The sequence below is a fragment of the Misgurnus anguillicaudatus genome, chromosome 8 (assembly GCF_027580225.2).
Source record: "Misgurnus anguillicaudatus chromosome 8, ASM2758022v2, whole genome shotgun sequence".
NCBI classification, from domain to species: domain Eukaryota; kingdom Metazoa; phylum Chordata; class Actinopteri; order Cypriniformes; family Cobitidae; genus Misgurnus; species Misgurnus anguillicaudatus.
In genome coordinates, this window is record NC_073344.2 from 42,222,758 (window position 1) to 42,232,617 (window position 9,860).

Below are 9,860 nucleotides of genomic sequence, written 5' to 3' on the forward strand. Positions count from 1 at the left end.
AGTCTGCTGTTATAATCTGTGTCATTATGATGCTTTCTTGCAGCTTGAGTGTGTATTGGTAATTTTGTTGCCTGGACGTGCTATCAGAAATGTAATTTCCATTTCTGAAGTTGTAATTGATTACGATCTTATGCATTTAAGTAAAAAAAAAATAGGAGGGCGTCGATGTGCACTTTTTTTAACCTAAGAAACTCGTATGTACGACATTTCGAATGCACGTAGGCCTAAAGGCAGCATTATGGTAGAATCCGTTAGTGATGGGCAGAGCGAGGCTTCGTGAAACTCTAGCTGTGTCCCAATTCAGGGGCTGCGACCTTCTAAGGACGTATTTTAAGACAGATTGCGTCACAGCAGCGCGACTTCAGGCTGGTAAGGCCGTCCCAATTCGAAGGATGCTTAGAATGAAACCTCAAAATGCGTCCTCATTTCTCCGCGCTGTTAAGGATAGAACGAATGGATCCTTAACAGCCGAGGATATCCCAAGATTCATTGCGCGCCTGCAACGGCGGCTGGATATTATAAAATAAACAATTAAAACCTTCATTAAATAAAAGTGTGTATTTATCAAAAAAAGTTTGTCACTGTTTTAGTATTATAAGTTATGTTTTGTGTTAATATTATTATTTTTATGATGCATATATTTCTAAGGTTGATTTATTAAATTTAATATACTGTTGAATAGTTTAATCTACATCAACGTGTCATATTTTATAAACTTAAAGGTGACATAGAATGATTGAACGGGGTATTTATCCTTGTTCTGTGGTGTGACATGTAGACAAAAATGTTTTTGTTTGGGTCTGTAATGCCTTAGAAGCTTCCTAAAAACCTCTCTCAAATAGCTCTATTAGGATGGGGAATTTAAACGAGTGGTTTTGCACCTATTTGGCTCCCCCTAATGGCTTAACTTGCAATCTCATTACTGATTGGCTGACTTTGCTGCCACTCTAAAAATGTAGCCAATTATTTTAAAGTGAAGGGTCAGTTAGATGCATGTGATGTCATAAGCATCAGTTTTTCAGATTGGGCTGTTTTCTGGCTGACATTTCTAAAAGAGGAATTTCTATGAGACTGAGATGTTTAGAATGTCTAAAACTTTTTGTATGTTTGTGAATGCGGGTAGACTACCATTATTCAACAAAGACAAGGTAAAAATGGTTTTTCATTCTCTGTCCCCTTTAATTAATATTTTGCTGATTTCATATTTATTTTAATAAGTCAGAAACGTTTCCGCTATGTCCTGCTAACAGGCGCAGCAGGTGACGCCAATTATGGGTCATCCGAAGGTTAGACCGTCTCATTTCAGTTCTCTTCGCGAATTTCTGAGGCTGCCACCTTGAAAGACCGAGTGCTCATATTTAAGGTCGCATGCTTATAAGGTCGCAGCCCCTGAATTGGGACACAGCTACTGAAACAGTTGAATCAATTGTGTCGAGGTTTCGAAACATCGTTCGAAACCCCCTCCGCAGTGACACCTAGTGGTCATTTGCACGTATTACCATAGAGCAGCCTTGACAAGGTTTTAAACGAGCGCTGACAAATTGTATCCCACATGTTGATTGACAAGTGTTCAGTTGGGAGAGTGGACAGTGTCCTCGACTCTCATGCAAACAACCTTTGGATCAAACCCCGCGCAAAGCGTTAATATTACTGTCGTCACAATGAAGTTACACATTTTTTGTTGTTGTTTTAACATCTGTTTGGCAACTACATGAGCTTTTAGGCTCATCATTGTCAATAACTATAAGAGGGTCTATTTAATAAATAAATTGAATAGAGATAAATACAACATAAACAATAATAAATTAATAAAATATATCAAGCCACCATGTCACATATAAATATCTGCTGTGTGTGGAAGGAATTAGCCTACTTCTTTTTTTACAGATAACCTCCAGCCTTTAAAAAACTCCTCTCACAAAAACCCACAAGGTCAATATGCGTTTATTTCACTTTTATACAGATGTGCGATTGTGTTGTCTGTTCCCGACCGTGCCAATCAAACGCTGATTCGGCAGACCACACCTGATGAAACACTTAGTTAAACACTTCCAGGCTTCATTTGGTCATAGTCACGTGACATGGGTGTTTTGAATCACGCTTCGGATCAGTGTTTCGACACATCTGCGCTTCGGGATCTCGCAAAGATCGATTCAGTCCATTTGGTGCATTTTTTCGTCCGGTTCAAAAGACGATTCGGACATCACTAGTATTGCGTTCATGTAAGCATATACAGATTTACATGTTTATCAGATTGTGTTGCGGATTGTACTCTGATTTTCATATTTACATTTTCACCGTTTTATGAGATTCACGCTAGGTTTTTGCAATCATGTGATTCTGATGATGGGCGAAATTCAGCTGGGGTCAGGGAATAATTTAACTGATAGTAATGTTAATTGTCTTTAGACGCGTTAACTACAATGTTGAAATGCCACTGACGTGTGCTGTAACTATTTTGAAAAGGTATGATTGATAAGAAAACAACTGGAAAAGTGGCAGATATGAGTGCATTTTGTTCTGTGATGTAAATATTTCTATTGTGTTCCGCTTTTCAGTGCCGATGATACCTGCAGATACCATTAAAACGTGTTTTGCATTATTATGCATATAGTTAGCCAACGAGTTATGGCTTTATTAGTCTAAAATAAGTTTGCATCTCCAGGTTCAGAGTCATGAATATTGTAATTCTGGGGCCGGATTCACAAAACATTCTTAAGAAGAAAAATCTTCTTAACTGCCATTTTTATCTTAAATTCAAGGTTAAGAAAAAGTTAAGAATATTTTGTATTCTCAAAAAAAGCTTCTTAAGAAAGTTCTTATTTTTTCCTTAAGTATGTTCTTAAGAAAACACTTCAGAAGAATTCCAATTCTTGAAAAATAAAAAAAGTCTTAAATAACATCTTAAAGTTAGGATAACCTTACAGGTTACAGTAGTCTTAAATCTCAAAATGTAAGATGTTTTATAAGTTAAATTTGATCGTTTTAAATGTGACATGTTGTATTGTGTAGTCTAAAATTGCAATTTAATCTGTTTACTTCAAATAGATGTCAGAAGTTTAATAGCTTACTCAGTAATATGTCATGAAACACAAATAAGTATTAGTGATAATATTAGCAAACCTTTAACTTTCTTTGTAATACATCCATTGTGAATTTACTTAACAACTAAAAGTTGCTCTAAGCGGGAGGTGAACCGATAATCACATGTCTAAATTGTTCTGTGTATTAGGTTTCCAGCCCCAAGTTCAAGCTTAATTTTCCACCCTCAATGTAGTTACATATTTAGCATTTTAATCACCAGAAAATGTTTGTTAACCTTTTACCATAGGTTTTGAATTATTGGAGTAATATTGTATTGTGACTGTTTAATAGCATGTACATTTTTTGGTAAACTGAATTTTATCTTTTTGTTGTGTTTTTCAGAAGACATTCAGAACTGATTTAAGGTAAGTCATGCAGTGTTTCCCACAGGATTTAGAGAGACTTGTGGTGGTGATGACATCACAAGCTATTTAGCATATATATTTGAAGTCATCAAGTGTTTGCGTTTCATCCAGTGTTGGCACCTGAAATAAGTTTCACTTTTACTCTTTGAACGGTCACATTTTTCATATTATCCGCTTTGTTTTCAGACATAAAACGAGTAGACTGTAAATTAGAGACTAAACATGACCCAGTAACATCTCATGTTTAATCCAAAGACTGAACCAGCTGTTCCTTTAAAGGGATAGTTCACCCAAAAATGAAAATTCTGTCATAATTTTCTCACCCTCTTGTTGTTACAAACCTGTATAAATGTCTTTGTTCTGATAAACGCAAAGGAAAATATTTTGATAAACCAAAACGTTCGTGGACCCCATTCAATTCTATAGTAGGAAAAAAGAATACTATGTAAGTAAATGGGGTCTACGAATGGTTTAGTTACAAACATCTCTTAAAATATATTCTTTTGTTTTCATCAGAACAACGAAATGTATACAGGTTTGTTACAACATTAGGGTGAGAAAATTATGACAGAATTTTCATTTTTTGGTGAACTATCCCTTTAAGTGCTGCTAAAATCCTGATTTATAAACGCGGCACCTTCTGACAAATCACGATACATTTACATAAAAGCCTTACTGCTGTTGCTCTTCTCATCATGTTATTATTTTATTTTAAATATGAGAGAAAATGTTTTTACACAGACAACTACGTGCATGTGTACGTGCACACCATATCATAGAGAGAGAGAAACGGCATGTGTACGTGCACACCATATCATAGAGAGAGAGAAAGTTCTCACAACAAGAAAATAATAACAATGCTTTCAGCATGCATTCACTGTATACAGCGGGACGTGATGTTGTGATTTTTCAAACGGATTCTTAACATAAAATACACCAAATGCAGCGTTCTATTGAAAATGAATGTATGTATTTCTGCCGTACCAAAATGCAATGAAGCAACTGAACATCTGACTAGGGTGTCACTCTTCCTCACGCACAGCACGCGTGCGCGCACACACACAGGTTGTTAACATAGCAAATAGGGCCACCTCAGAAATGATATATATGTTAGTAGCCTAATGGTAAATGCTGCAAGTGTAGAAATGTACATAAACCAGATATTTACTTTGATGTCAGGGCTAGATTACAGCATGAAACCTGTTGTGCATATTAATAAATTAAAGTGTTTAATTGTCGGCACTGGCACTTATAAACACTAAATGGGTAAAAATTGAAATAAATAGGCTTATTTTTTGGAGCCAAATACCTCTTTTTTTTAATAAAAGCCAAATGCTTGAACATTTCACAGCCACGTCATTTTCGTTATGCATTATTTGTTTTGGTTGTTTAAAAACCAAATGTGTTAGCATTTAGCCTAGACCCATTCATTCCTATGGTACCAAACAGGGAAGCCACCAAACACTTCTGTGTTTTCCCTATTTAAAGACTGTTACATGAGGAGTTATACCAGTATGGTGCCACAAAATAAAACTTTTTTTTGGTACCATAGAAATGAATGGGTCTTGGCTTAATGCTAACACATTCACAACGTGCTGTACAGTGCATGCATTGAAAAAAGATAGGTATGTATTAATTCATCTAGGTTGAGGTAATAACATAGTTTAACATGACAAAAGGGTAGACTATTCCTTTAATGTACTAGTTATTATAGGTTTTAAAGGTGCAGTGTGTATTTTTTAGAAGGATCTCTTGACAGAAATGCAAAATAATATACAAAACTAAATTATCAGGGGTGTATAAAGACCTTTCATAATGAACCGTTATGTGTTCATTGCCTTAGAATCTACATACACAGAGGGTCCCCTTACATGAAAGCCGCCGTTTTGTGCAGCCATGTTTCTACAGAAGCCCTTAACAGACACACTTTTTTACTGAGTTGTCTCCAATGATGACATGTTTGTCCAGGTGGCGGATACCGTAGCTGTTAAGTTTAAGACATTAAAATGTGTTTATGTATATTATAGCTCCATGCTAAATATTGTTTATTATTTCACATAACCTTTTACCGAAGCTAAAAGGGGACTTTTATTATGAAGCCCGGGCGGAAAGCCGGTTGTTGTTTTTGAGCTCGTGTGGGAGCGGATGTTATCGGAGGAAAAATAAAGACAAAACGTTATAATTACTGAAGTTTATTTTGTGTCTAACATAGCTTCTCTAATATGTGTTTCAAAAGCAAGAGGGGAGCTGTGGACTGAGCCGTTGGTTGTAATTCACAACCTCACCACTAGATGCCGTTAAAATTTACACACTGCACCTTTAAGTTCTCAGATCAGCAAAATTCACCATTTATTTATTTTAGTGACACTAACTGTAACCATGGAAGTTAAGCAGTAATTGTAAAATGCTTTCAAAATGTGAAACAACTTTTTCCAGCACTGCAAAATATTAATCAAATATTATCCAATTTAAATGTTATTATATACTGTATTGACCAAAGTATTATTTGCTCATCCTTCAAAAATTAACCCTAGTTTCGAAACAAAAAAACTTTGTCAATAATGATTTAAACCAAACGATATTAAACATTTATCAGGGTCATTTTTTTGCTATATCACACAGCCTTACATGAAAGCATGCTACTCTTGATTTCTGGTTTTATTGCTATAGAAAGCATAGAAACACCAAAGATGCTTTAATGTTATCCCTGGTTTCACAGACATGTCTTATAATATGGAAGTGCCATTGTTTTATCTTAAGCTATTCTAGAAGTAGTTTTTTTCTTTTTTTCTTGAGGCTTGGTTATTAAAGCTAGTTTAATGCCTTAATTGAACTAAGATATAATGCTGACTTAATGTAAGCCATGTCTGTAAAACCAAGCTTGTTTTTATTAGACCAGTAAACAGCTGTGTTTAAATACATTATTTATTGACAGAAATCTAATTATGTTTATATAGCTGAACAACATGGATTATCTTATTGTTTGAATAACGTATTTGTATTGTGCCTCAGAGACAACACAAATTTCAACTGTGTAACATGGCATAAGAAGAAATAACTTTATTTTTAATAACGGTAATATGGCATTTTCATCAAACTGTGCCCTTGTTTTGAATAAGTGAACTCTAGTGGTGAAATTTAATTTTAGACGTGTTTAGTGGATGTGTATTAGTAATGGTTCTAATTCAATTAAATAAATTCTGGTAATCACTCAATTGAGTTATTTAGTTTAAAATAAAATTTGTGTCAATATTTACTTGCGACTAAATAATTATTAGCTTCTTTTGAGATACAGTTGGAAAAAATTAATTTGTTCAGGAGGTTTTAGATGAAATGATATGCAAATTGTTAAAGGAGCATTTCACCCGTAGAAACATTAATCTTTATTGAAAGTGCGTCATATTTGTAGTGGAAATGTAACATACATTTCAAATTTGGTGCCTATTTGACCAAGAAAAGGGGTGTTTGTAGCCTCACCCCCTCAACAAAGATATTGGACTGCCTGCTTTCAATGATGCAAAATGATGATTTTTACATCATTGAAAGAAGGAAGTGCAACACTAAAATCTGTATTTCTCCTGTCTCAGCGGAAACCGAGGAAATGATGCACGACCATTCAAAAACATGACTGGGGTTCTAACTATACAAAGCTTAATGCAAATGGGTGAAGTGTGCCTTTAAGGGCACACATCAATTTATTTGCAAAGGTTTTTGTTTGTTTAAATGAATTTGATTAATGTTATAAATTAAATATTACAGGCTAGGGAGTAAAATGAAATAAGAAAGCACTGTGCTAAACTTTTTTTCTTTGTGTCTTTTTATGTATTTGCAGATGCCACGCGGAAAGGGTTCCCGTCGGGCCCAGGCGGCGAAGAGGAGAAATGCTGAGCGTCATTTGCTCAGGTCCTTCTTGGACTTAGAAGAGGTTGTGCCTCCTCTGAAAAAAAAGGCACCCCACAGCTCTGTAGAGAATTGTCCAAACTGCCGTGAGGCTCCAAATGCTTGCCAAAACTGCCGTGAGGCTCCAAATGCTTGCCAAAACTGCCGTGAGGCTCCAAATGCTTGCCAAAACTGCCGTGAGGCTCCAAATGCTTGCCAAAACTGCCCTGAGGCACCAAATACTTGCCAAAACTCCTCCCACAAGGCACCAAATAATTGTTATAGTGGCTCAAAGGCTGCTGAAGCTTGTCAAAGTTGGAGTGATATTAACAGTGATTTGCATGTCATTAACTCTGATCCTTTTCCACTGAAAGTCATACAGGGTTCCTTCCATCAGGGTGATTCCCGCTTTGGTTTCAACAGTGGCAGACAGTGTGCAGTAAACAGTGTCACAGCTGTCATGATGAGTGTGATGAAGGATGTGCTGACCTGGACAACAGAAGACCTGAATGCTGTTCTGTTACATGGAGATGAGCTGTACACATCTATGAAACAGCAGGGGAAGATCAATGATGACACCGGCCGGCAGTGATGCCGGTAACGCGTTACTCTAATTTGACCACTTTTTTTAGTAACGAGTAATCTAACGCGTTAATATTTCCAAACCAGTAATCAGATTAAAGTTACTTATCCAATTCACTGTGCGTTACTATTTTTGAAATTTTCCTTAGTTAAATGTATATTTTCTTGTATATTTGTTCTTGCGTCTCGGGAAGTGAAGTCAGGTGTTCGACAAGTCACGTTTTCAGCACGAGGACAATTCAGGTTACGTGTAAGCGACACAAACGTAAACAACGTACAATAGAGAGAGAAGAGAGATGCAGCTACAAAAACACTACGTCATATTAAAAAAAAAAACATTTGGAGTCGCGGCACGGCACAGACAGTCAAACTAAGAGCAAGTCCCACCCGGTGGTGCAAAGCAGTGAGCAGGAGGTCATCCACTACCCAAACAACAAAAGCTGGACTTCAGTGCAAAACCAGTAAGTGTGGGAGAGTTGAAGAACGAAAGTAACAAAGCGATTTTCTCCGAGCCCTGATAACATCTGCGTCTCATTATGACATCATATTAGCACATAACCTCTGAAAGAGTTGACAAATATCGCGTTATTTACTCACCAATTTCCACGTGTAGATCCGGAACTGTGTTTTCAACCATCATAAGTAAATTCCAAAAGCGGTCTTTTTTTCTTACAACGCGTTGTGTTTCTCGTTTCATGTGTTACAATACTGATAAATCTACAAGGTATTTACTATATAACATCCTGAAGACTTCTCAGTTTTTCAAAATAAAAGTAAGTCGAGTTTAAACTCGACTTACTTTTATTTTGTGAGTAGATCCTGTCGGGTCAAAAGGAACACTTGTTAGTTTTGTCCCGCTGCTAATACTGTGTATAATATGTTAAAAAAAAATTTATATTATTCTAATTTGATTTAATTTTATTTTCATAGTGTTCAAACTATTGAATTTTTTTTTGTCTCAGCAATTTAAGTTTGTACTGTTGGTTGCTTTTGAAACATTTGATAAAACTGAAATTTAAAATAAAAATGTAATTTAATTATTTTTTACAAAGATAAATGACAAAATAAGTTTGCAGTTACACATTAAAGAGGTCATAATCATATATATTTAATAAAAACAAGTGTAACAAAAAAATCTATTGTGTAACAATTCACTACTCTTGTTTAAAGTGAAATTATACAGAAGTCGTTTTACATTTGTTCAAAATTCCAGCTGGTTTTGATAGACCACACTTGTGAGTTATTGACCACAGCAAAAATATATCTCTGTCTAAAACATTAGCTTTTAAAATTAAGTTTTTCTGAAAATGGCCCCTGCTCTTCCCTATTTATGTTAAGTGAAGTCAAGAAAGACTCATATATATATATATATTAGTTTTTTAAAACACAACAGTTCAACTTATAATGTCAGGAGATACATTGTTGACGTTACTGTTAAAAATGCACTTCCAATAAAGTGAGTGTTGGCAAAACCGGTTGTCATTTTTAATGTTGAGGCAGTGGGGGTGTTGGCAGCTACTGGAATGTAACTAACAAAGTAACTTGTAATCTAACTTAGTTACTTTTAAAATCAAGTAATCTGTAAAGTAACTTAGTTACTTTTTAAAGGAGTAATCAGTAATCAGTAATCAGATTACTTTTTCAAAGTAACTGTGGCATCACTGCCGGCCGGGGACATGTTTCTATTGCTGAATTGCCAACCGTGCACACACTGTACAACACAATATTTTCAATAAACCGTGCTGAATCTTTCTCAGGTGTTATTGGTGTTGATCTTTATGATGAAGCTATACAAAACGTATGTATGCCATTAGATGAAGCGCTTCAGAGGACACTGTTAAATGATGATGCATGTTTGTTAAATATTAAAGACTATATTTGTGCCATTATAAAGGCAGGTACCATATATGCTGTAGTTGATTCTCATTCTCGTAATAGTAAAGGTATGGT

The 9,860-nt window shown here is 35.5% G+C and overlaps 1 long non-coding RNA gene across 1 annotated transcript; it reads left to right on the forward strand.

The window, feature by feature from the left end:
- The first annotated feature begins 1,512 nt into the window (after positions 1-1,512).
- LOC141365920 (uncharacterized) lies at positions 1,513-9,577 on the forward strand. The gene is made up of 3 exons (XR_012370879.1): positions 1,513-2,222; positions 3,427-3,449; positions 7,282-9,577. It is a non-coding gene; the product is annotated as an uncharacterized lncRNA (long non-coding RNA).
- Positions 9,578-9,860: the final 283 nt, after the last annotated feature.